The following is a 13906-nucleotide window of genomic DNA, read 5'->3' as shown; positions in this document are numbered from 1 at the left end:
AAATAGTAAAAAAGATTGTAAAGAAATAGACCACAGTGAGGCTAATCACCTTTTCACTAACCATACATTCCCAGTTATCAGACATGATTTAGGTGTAACTAGAACTTCCCACTAAACCCACAACACATACAAACCTAGCACTGTTAGGTATGCAAACATGATTTCACAAGATAAATCCAGAGATTTCAAATACGAATCCATTATGTTAAAAGCATTCTGCAGAGGAAGCCATATTACTGTAGTCTAAAGTTAGGCAGAGGGCAGGGTATATTTGAAATTGTCGTATTCTTTCTAAATTCTGTGCAACAGAAGAATTGCTCTATTACTTTTCTGCAGTCAAAAAAGGAGTGAAAACTAAGACCTGACATTCTCCAGGGGATGCCTTGATTCTAACAAGGTGTGCCTTGAGTCTGGCAAAATAGAGACTAGAGACTTCTCTTAAACCAATACCCAGTATTGATTAGCCTTTAAAAGGGGAAACTGAGGGAAAAGAATTAGAATTACAGAACTACAGAATTCCAAAATATTTATTACCATTTTATACATTGGACCTTTTTTCCAAGATCAGATTAATCTTAAAAATGTGTCCAGCATCCCGAATCCTATGGAAGATTTAATTGTGTATATATAATGATCTGACCATAAGAACAGATCTTTCATTTGTATATCTAGGACTAGTCACATACTTAATGTTGTGTCTACTAAAGAAGGTTGAAATAATTAAAATAGGAAGGCTCCCCATTTCCATATGCTTCAAAGTAGCCCTTTAAACTTCTCTTTTAATTCTAGATGAAAGCAGTATTTAGTTATATAGATCATGTCTTATATTTTACACACTCTTCTACAATAACTAGGGAACTACTTGCAAAATCATTGCGACTATTCATAAGCTTAAATTCATCATATGCCTAGGTGTTCATGGAGTTTGGCCTAATCCTGAGCTCTGAGTCCAATCCAGAAAGATGCTAAGAAGTTACAGGAATTTCGGGTTCTCAGTAGCTTACAAGTGGTATCCAACACCATATATAATCAAACCCTAATTATAGAAGAAAAAAAGCAAATGGAAAGGCTTAAATTTGTATTATATCATAATTTAGATATTTTATACTACCCTAATTATTCACATTAAGATTATTTATAGGGTGATCATTTCAAAGTCTCATATTTTCTGGACTGAAACTCTAGCAGTAATTGCATTTTAACAGGGAAAGACAGATCAATCAATCTTTGGTCTAGATTCAACTCCTACGTTTGTAACTGGCATTTCACATCAGTGCCCATCATCCTTTTTTCTGCTTTTTGACATGTGCAAGTCATGTAATTCTGAGGTTCATATTTACAGCCTGAGTCATTCCATTGTGCCAATCTGCGAGCTACAACTTCGTAGCTAAATGCTACAGTAGACCATAAAACCATGAGATCTTTTTGGAAGAAAGAAGGAAAAAGATTATGCTGGCATAAGAAAAAATGGACATAAGCTGGCTATGAATAAATTTAGGCTGGAAAAACTGTAGAGTTTTGTCTAAAACAGTGTTCATCAACCTTTTTGCCCAGTAGGCTGGATGGGCAGTGCCCAGTAGGTCCATGGGCTGGATCTGGGCAGTGGTCTCAATCCAGTACCTGGGGCAGGCCCCATCCAGCTGTGTGGAGGTGGGTAAAGGAGCAGCCCAGCCCCAACTTGGCTGTCACTGGTAGGTGTTATAGGGCTTTGGCCCCTTCTTGATTGGTGCCTTGCCCCCAAGCGTTGTCAGGGTGAGAACCGGATTTGGCACCACCAGGATGGTTCGGGTGCTGCTCCTACTTACCTGCCACGTCTTTGATGTTTGTTGTTCTTTTTCTTGGGAGGCAGTTCCCTGTAGGTGGCCTGAGGAGCTCTCATCCCTGGATTTCTTTGTGGGGCTCCAACCTCCTCTTAACCCCACCCTCACCACATCTATGGCCATAGGGCAGACTCTGCTCTCTGCAGGTCTTACACTGGGATGATCCTGTCTCATCCACACTGCCCACCTCCACAGGTCAGGTCATCTTGGCAGTCACTCCTCCCAAGGCTGTCCTTCATCTTTGCACTGCGGCCTGGGCAACTAAACATGCCCCAGTCTGGGGTTAACTGTAACTCAGAAGAAAACTGAACATAAGAGGTCTGTGTCCACTGATGGGCTCCTGGGATCTTGTCTCCCAGGGGCCTTTGGTCTTGCCGAGGACTCCGCTGTCCCTCTCTGCCTAGTACGCATTTGGAAGAGTCGGCCACCCTGTGTCGGGCCCCTGCTGGCCCTCTCGGGCAGACCCCCCTTGGGTCCATGTCCCTTCCCCCTTTGAGCCTGCCTGACACGAGGCTAAGCTGTTTGGGTCCCACCACCCGGTGTTGCCTGGGTCTCCCACACTGAGCTCCGTGGTCTCCCACACCTCCATCCTGGGCTGCCTGAGGGTGTGGGCGGCCCCCTGCTGCCCCTCCCTGGCGCAGTACCTGGGTGTTCTGTTGGGGTCGTGGCCCGCTTTCTGGGCATCCTGGGGGACTGCTCCCCTCCAGCAGAGCTCCCTGGCATCCTCCTGCTCCTGGGGCTTGAGCTCCCTGTCTCGCCTGCCGGTGTTCTCCAGCAGATGCTAAGCCTCCTTCCCCTGCATCCAGGGTTTGTGCTCGCCAGCTCCGCAGCTGGCATCTCCCTACTGGTGTTCCTCCCCGTTCTGTTTAGTGTCGGCTCAGCTGTGTTCCTGGCTGCCTTTTTGAGCAGCCTGCACTCCTCTGAGGTCACGCCCCTGGCACCTGCCGATTCGTACGCTCAGGCAGCTCCAGAACTGCTGAGCCTGTGTCAGCATCTCTATCCAGCTGCTGTTTATCATCACCCCTGCAGTGAATACCAGGGGGCATCAGGAAGGGGTCTGGGGCAAGCTAGGGGGGCTTTAGCCTCCCCTCTCACACTGGCCCATGGAGTAAGGGGGCTTGACCCAGCCCTGTGAGGAGGGAATGTGGCATAGCCCACACCTGATCCAGCTGCGGGGGGGCAAGAGGTAGAGGGAGAAGGGAGCATGGCCTGGCCCTGATCCAGCTGCAAGGCAGGGGTGCAGCCCAGCCACAATCTAGCCACTGTGCGGGGAGTGGAAGGGAGTACAACCTGGCTCCAATCCAGTGCATGGGGTTTGGGGTTTGAAAATTTGGCAGGGGGAAGATGGCCATATTAACTGCCACCATTCCCTTGCTGCCAAATCTCCTGACCTGTGGGGATCCCTGTGGGCCAGATGCAATGGCTCTGTGGGCCACATTTGGCCAATAGGCCAGAGGTTGAGCACCCGTGATTGAGATCATTCCACAGTTCTACTTTTAAATGGCTTTCTGCCATGGTTTTTAGGAAAGGACATACCTGAAGCCATTATTTGCTAAGTCATGGAGATTGCCACATAAGTCTCTTCAAAGTTGCCACATCAACCAGAGTTGTCACTAATACAGCAGCAAAGATGCTGCTCCTCTGGGTTTTTATTTTTCTGTCAGAATGGGAATGGAACCCAGCCAGCTCGCAATTCTGGGGTCCAAAGCACCATCAAGAGTAAGCATCTGCCCTGAGGGTTGACACCTGCTATAGTTTCTTAGTATACAGAGATGTAAGGAAAGTGGGAAACCAGATAATCCTGTGCTTAGAGCAGTGTTTCCCAACCAGTGTGTTGCAGCACAAAAGTGTGCTGTCAGAAATGAACAGGTGTGTCGCAGAATTTTGCCATGGCAATGAGCTACAATAGGTAGGAGGATGGGGATGCCTTAACATGTGTGCCATGGAAAAAAATGTATTAATGTAAGTGTGACTTGGGCTGGAAAGGGTTGGGAAACACTGGGTTAGAGAATAGGGGTCAAGAAGTTGACAGCCAGGGCAAGGCTACTGAGGTTTGCAGGAAAAAGAGAAGCTTGCACATAAAGGTGGAAGTTTCCCCTTGTAAAGTGCAGTAATAGCTAATCGTGTTCTATGGTAATATAAAAGTGTCATAATGGAGGTGCAAAGAGACAGGATAGGAGTAGCATGGGACTGACATAAGCCCTACATGCGGCACACTCATAAACCCTAACATACAGTCAGGGAGCAGCGAGCATTACCAGAAGTTGGGGCTGCTGAAGAGTATATAGGCAGACTTGGTGCAGCTGCTTGGAATCCAGAGGGTGCAAATGTGATGTACAACTGTCTTTTCCCCACCCATCTCAGCAGCGCTTTCTGTGCAGCACCTCTCAGGAGACAAAACACAGAACATACCCACAGATGTTAAAAGGGGGAGCGGGGACCAAGAGGTTAGGAACTAGGTAAGAGGAGGAATTGTGTCATAAGTAGCTTACACTGAAGACGTAGTTCTCTTTTGTACAGGCATATCAGCCAGCATTTGAGACGGCAGATGGCCAGGCAACCTGGCACTTGCTAGTGAAAGCTCTGGAAAGGTCTTCAGGAGCAAAAAGGATTTGTATGAAAAGAGATAAATTTACTTACGTAAACTTCAAATATTCAACGTTTTGATTAATACCTTGAGGCTTGGGACCAGATCCACATGGTTTTAGCACACATAAAATATAAGCACATTGCCCCAGGGGGATAATTCAAATAGATGAAGTTAGGTACCTAAGATTCCCTACACAGTGAATGAAGAGTTAAGGGGCCCTTAAACTATACAAAGGGCCCTTAAACTAAGCAGAGGGACATTCAAAGCTAGGCAACAGGAAACACTGAATTTCCTATTGCCTAGTTGAGTTTCCAGGAGTGTGGCTGGCCTCCTGCTCTTCCTTAGAGTTTATATTCCTGATTCAGGGCTGCATATGAAGATCTCTTGAGGACTGCATAATATTTAGTCTCTCCATTCTCCTGAGAGCCAGAGCACCCACCAGGTATAGTAGTGCCAATTTGCATAGTAGTCTAGAACATGCCTGCAGGATATGAGAAATGTGGGTCAATATGTGGGAATTCAAACCCATAGCCCACACCCTGCAAGACAGTGCCATGAACAATGGACTATAGAATAGGCTGGGGGAGGGCACCCTCCAAGATTCCTGTTGAAGATGCTGAGTCACTTGGTAGCCAACAGTATAAGACGAATAGGGCCAGCCAGAGAGCAAGCAAGAGCCCAATGATGGTGGCACTGTCCTGTGAAAAGGAAGCCCTAGGTTCCAGACCCTACTGCTGACATTATTTCTGTGTTTATCTTATGACTGTCCAGTGAAAAATGCATAAACATTCAAGGGAACAAAAAAGAGGGACCATGACTGGTACAGTAAGGCTGGCTTTCCTTTTGGATACGGGATTCCCAAGCAGTGATGTGACTAGGGCAGGGTGACAGAGGCAACCTGATGTAACTATGGCAGGGGGACTGGGCGCCCACAGGCATGGGGGCAAAAAACCCAGTTTTCACCACAGCCATGCAATTGGGATTGTGGTGGCAGCAACAACCAGAAATTGGCATTACCCCCGGGATGGTTTGCACATGCTCCCTTTTCTATACTCCTTGCAACCCCCTGACTCTTGCATTCTTGACTGCCCATTGACCCAGCCTCAATAGGATGGATAAAGAGTATTTTTTTCATAGCCAGGTGGTTTGGGCACTCTCCTTGAAAGTTGAATGTATGGGTCTGAATCTTCTCAGATTGAAGAAGGCCTAGAATCCAGATCTCTCACTTTCTGGGTAGTGATCTACTCAGTTGGCAAAGGTGATCAACACCACCCTCTGGGGACCTAGGTACCTTCCCAACCCCAAACTGGATTCCAGCAGAGCCTAGGAGTAAGATTAGTACGTAGGTGATGAAACTGGATCACTCATTTAGGCATCTAATGAATCTTGTGGATTAGGGAGCAGAGCCAAATGGGATTGTTCTTTGGAATGTAAGTGTTTATTCTACCTAAACCCCATTTAGATGCCTCTGAGACCAAACTGGATTTGGCCCTTTTTCCTATCCAGTCAGTTTGTTCATGACATGCGGAGTGTGAGTTTGTAGTACATTTAATTAATTGGCACCCTCCCATTGAATTGTTAGTTTAAAGCCCTCGACTACTCTAGCTAGTCTTTAGCTAAGACAGGGCTGTCCAGCTGGTGGCCTGTGAGCCACATGCAGCCTGCGAGGCATTAATTTTTGGCCCCTCGGCTCCCATTCAACTGTTCCCTCGACTGCACTGGCTGCAACAGCAGCTAGGGGCTCCAGACTCTCTCTTCCCTCAGTCGTATAAATGGTGTGATGGGGAGGTGGTCCTCACATAGGCCTAAGAAGCCTATGGCTTATGCTGGTGCTGCCCATGCATTGTACAGCCCCGGCACCTTAGACTTTGGACAGCCCTGATCTAAGATTAGTCCCCCAACCATCAAGGATAGGTCCAGAGCAGGAGCAGTGGAGCAGTCGCACCCCACTTTCAGACCACACATTGGGAACAGCAGTCAGGTAATTTACCTGAATCAGGTAAGAATCCCCCCCCACTTCCTTTCCCCTCCATGCTCAGTGGCATGTTCCCTCCTCTCTCATTCTCCCCCTGCCTCACCCACTGTCCCTGGCTGACTCAGGAGCAGGGAGAGCTCCAAAGTTGTTCCTACCCTGCTCCAGTTGACCTGCACAGAGAGTTGGGCTCAGCCTCAAACAGCAATGGAAATAGGTGGGTTCTCCCTCACTTCCTGATCTACCCAGACATTTTCTTACAGCCCCGGAGCAGGCTCAGGGAGGGGGAACCTACCCACTGCCACTTTCCCAAGTTGATTCTGGCTCCCCATTCAGCCCAGCTGGAATGGGGCAGGAGTCACTCTGGAGCTCCCTTGCCCCTGGGGCAGCCATGGACAGCAGCAGCAATGGGTAAAGGAGGGGGAAATGAGAGAAGAGGGGAGGGGAAGTGCTTCTGAACACAGCAGGGGAGGTAAGGGGTGCCGAAAGCAGGTGGAGAGAAAGATTCATACCTGATTTGGTGACTTAAAAAAAATCCTCAGCTGCTGCTCCTGCAGTATGGTCTGCTTATCCTGGTGGGAGGGGGAGGGCAGAGAAGCTGGGAGCAGGAGTTGCAGTGCTAATGGCTGCTCCCATACTCCCCTATACAAAATTCTGGATATACCCATGCTAACCATCTGTCTCCTGTTGGAATGTGGCCCAATGCCTTATAATCATCCTTTATGGATACACCTGAGGCCTGGCTCTCACTTCAACCTATTTAAGCTTCTTGTCTTAAGTGCTTAAAGCTGTACCTTTGTAAAATACTGGGGGACCCTGTCAAATCATATAGGTGTAATATTTTACATAAGATTTATGGTCTCCCCTACCATTGCACACATGCTTTCTCTGATAGGAGAACTGATTCTTTACCTTGATTGTGTTTCTGTCCTTTTGGGTATTCTTCTCCTATAAGCTAAAAAATATTTTTCACCTGGGTTTATATAATCAGATTGTATAATTTTGTCTTTGACAGTAAGCCATGCACCTTTTATGAAGGACTTTTATCCCAAATGCTAGAAATCTTGGGAAAAATAAATCATCTTAAGTCTTACAATTAATAGAGGAAAGATTTATTCTTAAATCATGGATGTTCCTTTCTAATTAAATTCAAATGTGTTTAATACCTCTCAAGAGTGTTAAGATAATAAGTAGCCCCTTTTTGGACCTTAACTTCCTTGATCCCTGTCAATAATTATATTGGGTGACTAATAAAACATGATGCCTAGCATTTTTTTAAATCTTTATCTTCCTCCTCTGTCTCATTAACAAAAATGAATAGGTTTGTTTCATAGGCAGCTCTTACTCTTGAAAATTCAATGTTGCTCAAGGACATTCCAACTAAACTCTAGGGACATGTGGTTATCCCTTCTTGTAATAGTCATACATTAAATAAACTTTTTAAAATATATTTTAGCTCCATGCTAGCTATCTCTTTACTCCATCCACCCTTCACTTGAATCTGTACCCTTTAATTCATAGAGTATAAGGTGAAGAGAAACCACTGTGCTCACCTAACCTGATCTCCTGTATAGGACAGGTCATGGTAACCTGCTGTTGTGATTCTATCAAGTTTCATAAACTAAGCAATGCCTAAGGTCAGAAACCTCCAAACATTCTTCAGTTAACCCAAGTAGTTTAACTGAAAAATGTTATCACTATAGCAAAGAGAGTGATTCTGTTGCAACATGGTACAGAGCCCATTGCTAGATTTTCAAATATCCAGCTCAGTTTTTGCAATGTTGGATTTTGTGGTTGGTCTCTTTCACTGAGAAACATGGCATTGAGTAAGCTGATGCTTGAGGCCTTAACTTTCTTCCCAGGACCAGTGCATTATAGTAGTTGAGCCTGCAGGTGATGGACACATCCTATAGAGAGATATGCAGCTTGCAAGCCTGCCAAAGACAGGCATATCTGGGTTCTGAGATCATTTGGGTGTCTAGGAAGCAGTGGATCCCAGATGCCAAAGCTGTGTACTTCTCTTTACAACTGGAAGGCAGATTCTCCTGATGTTTGTGGTTTTACCCAGTTCTATAAAATGCCTTTGGTTTTCATAAATATATTATTGTTCCAAATCTATTTAATTTAGGCCCATCTAGCCATATGTCATATTAGTATTTTTCTTAACATATATACATTTAGCTGTATGGCTGTTATAAGACTTTGTTCATATGGGTTACACTGAATCTCTACTGTCCCTACATAAAAAAGAGGGTACATCCAGCACCATACCTAGACTCCTGGTAGCCCCAGGCGAACTTTTAGTATCAAGCCCCTCTTCACCAGAGATAACGTTGAGGGTAACCTGAGTGACAGTGACCATGAAATTATCAGATTCACCATCCACCACAAGGTCGACAAATCGACCAGCAGGATCTAAGTCTTGGACTTCAAAAATGCTGACTTTGATAGGTTCAGAGCATTTGTAGGGGAGGCAATGCAGGACCAGGAAGGGAAGGCGAATGGAGTGCACGAAGAATGGTCGTTGTTCAAAGATACAATCCTCAAAGCACAAAAGAAACCCGTTTCTGCAAAGAGGAAAGGTAGCAGAAGACCTGGCAAGCCCTCCTAGCTTAATAGGGACATTGCGGTCCTCTTAAAAAAGAAAAAAAGCGGTGTACACACAGTGAAAACTAGGTATGGTCCTCAAGGAGGACTATACATTAGTAGCCAGCACTTGTAGGGTAATGATCAGGAAATCCAAGGTAGCGACTCAGTTTAGGTTAGCTACAGGAGTCAAGGACAATAAGAAGTCCTTCTTTAGGTACGTAGGCAGTAGAAGGAAAACAAATTGAAGTATGGGACCCCTGCTTAACACCTCGGAACAGCTAGTAACATTGCCCTGACATTTAGGGCAACATTGCCCTGACATTTAGGGCAAAACTGAACTCCTGAATGCCCACATTGCTTCGGTATTTCATTGGACCAAGGGGAAAGACAAGCCAGATAAGGCTTATAGGGGGCATGCCAAGAATGGCAGCCTCTCTACTGTAGACGCTGAGTGGGTGCAATACCAACTAGAAAAGCTAGACATTTATAAGCCAGCAGGACTGGATGGACTCTATCCGAGAGTGCTGATGGAGCTGGCTGAGGTCATTGCGGAACCCCTGGCAAAACTCTTTCAGAAATTTGGTGCACAGGGGAGATCCCTGAGGATTGGAAGAGGGCCAACGTTGTGCCCATCTTCAAAAAGGGAAGAGGGAAAGACCAGGGAAACTCTAGGCCAATCAGCCTATCCCAGAGAAAATCCTGGAAAAGCTCGTTAAAGAATCTATGTGCGATACACTCGCGGAAGGTAAGATTCTGAACAACAGCCAGCATGGCTTCATCATGGGTAGATCTTGTCTTACCAATCTCATCTGCTTCTATGACCAGATCTCTTGCCACCTGGACATGAGAGATGAGGTAGACATTATATACCTAGACTTCCAAAAAGCTTTTGATCTAGTATCCCATGATATCCTTGTGGGAAATGTGAAGATTGTGAGCTCAGCTGCTCGACAGTTCAGTGGATGGGAAACTGGCTACAGGGTAGGACCCAAAGAGTTCTCATGAACAGATCTATGTCATCCTGGTGCAAAGTGGCCAGTGATGTCCCTCAGGGGCCTGTGCTTGGACTGGTGCTTTTCAACATCTTTTTCAATTATTTGGATGGGGGAGTAAAAAGCTCACTGGCCAACTTCATGGGTGACACCAAGTTAAGGGGCAGTGTGGTCATGCCAGAAGATAGGTTGCAGATACAAGTGGACCTGGACAGGCTACAGAGTTGGGCAAACCAGAACCAGATGAAGTTTAACATTTCCAAGTGTAAGGTGCTCCATCTGGGGGCAAACAACCCTCAACATACATACAGGCTCAGTGGTGACAGCTTGACTTGCATCATTTCTGAAAGGGACCTCGGGTAATGATTGACCATTGCATGAATATAAGCCATCAGTGCAAGGTGATGGTCAGCAGGGCAAATAACACCCTGGCATGCATCAGCCAATGCATCTTATATAAAACTAAGGAAGTGATACTCCCACTGTACTCAGCACTGGTGAGACCGTAGTTGGAGTACTTTATCCAGTTCTGGGCACTGCACTTCAACAAGGACATGGGAAAACTTGAGAGGTTCCAGAGAAGAGTCACCTGTATGATCAGGGACTTGCAAGACAAGCCATACAAGGGAAGGCTGAGGGACCTGGGCCTCTTTAGCCTAAAAAAGAGAAGGTTGAGAGGGGACTTGATAGTGGCTTATCACTATATCAGAGGAGTGCATCAGGAGTTTGGTGAACAACTGTTCACTAGGACACCCCTGGGGAAGAGCAGGACCAGTGGATGCAAACTCCTGGAAGGCTGCTTCAGGCTTAATACCAGGAAAAACTCCTTCATGGTCAAGGTGTCCGGACTGTGGAATAAACTCCCTCCAGAGGTGGTGCAGTCACCTACCCTGGTGGTTTTCAAGAGGAGACTGAACAGTCACCCCGCTGGGGTCATTTGACCCCAGTTGTCTTCCTGCCTAGAGAAGGGGGGCTGGACCCAATGATCTGCAAGGTCTCTTCCAGCCCCTAGCAATCAATCTATGAATCTATGAACCTATAAAGATAATAATAATAAAAAAAATTACCATTTTCAGGCTCCCTTTCTGTCTGGGCCCTGGGCAGCTGCCTGGTTCACCTGTGCCTGTGTCTGGCCCTGGGTACATCCTTTTTCTTCTATCAGGCCTACTCCCAACAAACTGTTTACTTTAAACTTAACAGCATCTTGCTTATTAACTATCAATGCTTTGAAGGTTACAGTGACATAGTTTGTTGAGCCAGATGGTCTGTAATTTCTAAATCATACCATTCTGTGAGTAATCAGTCATTTAAATTGTAAAGCCCAATACAACACCAACAGGGTTTGACACATTCTCATTCTTCTACTTTTTGTGTATCAGTACAATAATAAAGTAGTCTTGTGTCCTGCTATAGAAAGAGCAACATCTTAAAGTATTTCCATCAACTTTGCCAAAGGATGTCCTTGTCACATCTTTCTAGATTCTGAAACCAGATCTAGTTAGATTCTAACTCATGGTAAAGCACTTCAGGACACCTTAAGCAGAAGACTATACAGCAGGGGTGGGCAAAATACAGCCTGCGGGCTAGAACCAGCCTGCCAGGCACTTCCATCCAGCCCATAGCACCCACCAACAAATTGTACCCCGCCCAGCCCTTCCACTTATGAGGGTGGGAACAAGGCACCCACGTATTACACCCCACCCCTCCAACATACCCTATTGCACCCTTGTGGGAGCCAGCAGGCAGCTTCTGGACAGGGCTGCTGTCACTGCTGCAGCTGCTGGGGATCTGCTTGGCTTCCCTAGCATCCTGCTTGCACTGGTGCCTGGCTCTGGCCAGAGCTGCACATCATGGTGAGCACAGCCCCTGCCAGGCCATCTTTATCACCAGTGCTCTCCACCGTTTATGCGTATCCCTCACACTCATGCAACATGGGAAGCTCCACACGCTGGAGCTGACTGCCTTCTGTGCCCCAGCCACCTGCAGCCCGCACACAAGTATTTATTTATTGAGTTATTATGCAATCACCTCTATATACGGTATGCAAACACAAATGACAAAAATATTGTAATAAAATTAAAATATGTTATAATAGGTGTTTGACTTTTAGTGTATGATTTGGTTTTTTTCTGGTTCTAAGATGGCAACCCCCTCTACTAAAAAAGGAGTATTTCTGGGGGGCAATAGGAGGGACTTCCTTCGGCAAAGATCAGGGGTTAGGGGTGGGACTTCTGGTCCCAAGATGGCAACCAGGGGTCAGGGCAGTTATCAATGAGCTAGACTCCATCCCTGCTCCTTGTCATCTTCTAGCTCTGAAGCCACTCAGGCTGCCAACTGCACCATGAAGAAGACGAGCATCATTATCTTAATTCTAAGAAATTAGCATTATGTGCTATGATATATATTTGGTATTTTTACTCCTGGTGCTGTCTGCTGCCAGCTTGATACAAGCTAGTAGCATTTCCAAGTTCTACTCCTCCATACCACATGCTCAAATCCTAGTTGCATCTCAGTTGCTAAAAATACAGAAATCTGTTTTGCAAAGCCCAGCTTACCAGCCACAGATTTCTTAATAATAATACCACAATTAGCAAGCACACTGAAGCAAAATGGAAAACTCTGTTTAAGACACACACAGGGGCATCTACATGACTTGCTGACTGAAGATTTGCCTAATTAGCTCCACAGTAAAGCATCTCCATCCACACGTGCAGAGCTACTAGACCAGAGTAAACAGTAAACTGCCACAGGTTAGTATTGCCTGATACAAGTACTATCCTACAGCAGAGTTTTTTACTCTGTCGCAACACGTGTAGGTGGTGACCGGGGCTGGCTGCGGCACAAGGGTGATACAGTGCAGGGCTGCCTGCCAGAGAGCAGCCAGGCAGGAGCAGCCCTGGGCTGACAGACTGACCCCCTACCTGCCTTGTCAACTGGGGCTGTGCTGTCCCAGCTTAACATACCGCTGTCCTGGGTGCACATGTAAATGCTGCACCCAGAAGCAATAAACTCTGGTACACACTGCACTGGAGTTTATTGTATCAAATTAATATTCATATACAGACACACCCACAGAAATTAACCTGTGGTAGAAACAAGGCACCCACGCTGATAGTCATGAATGTGCCAAGCAATCCTTGAAAAACTGCATTTATTTTACAGCAAACCATGCTTATGTCCACAGAGCAGATAGTGGCATTTTAGATGCAGATAGTTGCTGTATTAGGGCACAACAGCTGCAAGGCCAGGCTGCCTTCTCCTTCATTCCAGAAAAGGTAGCCAGGGCCTTCCACTTATGGAGGTCATTCATCATTCTGGTGAATTAAACCTGTGCATAATTTGTAAAGCCCCTCTTAGGCTTTGTAAATAGGTACTTTATTTGGTTTTTTGGTCATCTGGATAAGGAACATGCCCGCTACTGTTAGAACAGCAGGTGGAAATTCAAATGTAATTACTTGACCGGCTTCATCATACACTCCCATCCCCATGCCATTCTTCAAAATTATTCTTCACATCTTTTGTGGAATTATTACCAGAATATTAAAGAAACAAAAATGAAATTAATAACTCACTGCTACATCCTCTGAAACCCTGACCACAACTATAAAACACACTCCAACAGCATAGTTATCCAGTAAGCCCTGAACTACAGAGCCAGGAGGGTTCCTTGTGTTTGCTTGCCAATGCACAAGTGAGGAAAGGTAGAAGAATATTTATAATCTAAATAATCTCCCAGGCTGGGAAGAGGATCTGCAGATGGTGTATCAAAACGGTGAGGTGAAATGTCTTTGCTGCCATGGAAACTGAAAAAACAACAGTAAGTGACTGCAATTTTTCTTACCTTATAGGGTCTTGTGCCCAGATTATTAGACCCCCAACATTTCTTTTATCAGCTGCCCAAGATCACTTGAGAGTGAAAAAGAAAAGAGGAGATATTTATCGG

The sequence above is a fragment of the Alligator mississippiensis genome, chromosome 5 (assembly GCF_030867095.1).
Source record: "Alligator mississippiensis isolate rAllMis1 chromosome 5, rAllMis1, whole genome shotgun sequence".
NCBI lineage: Eukaryota > Metazoa > Chordata > Crocodylia > Alligatoridae > Alligator > Alligator mississippiensis.
This window is presented reverse-complemented; position numbering follows the sequence as displayed.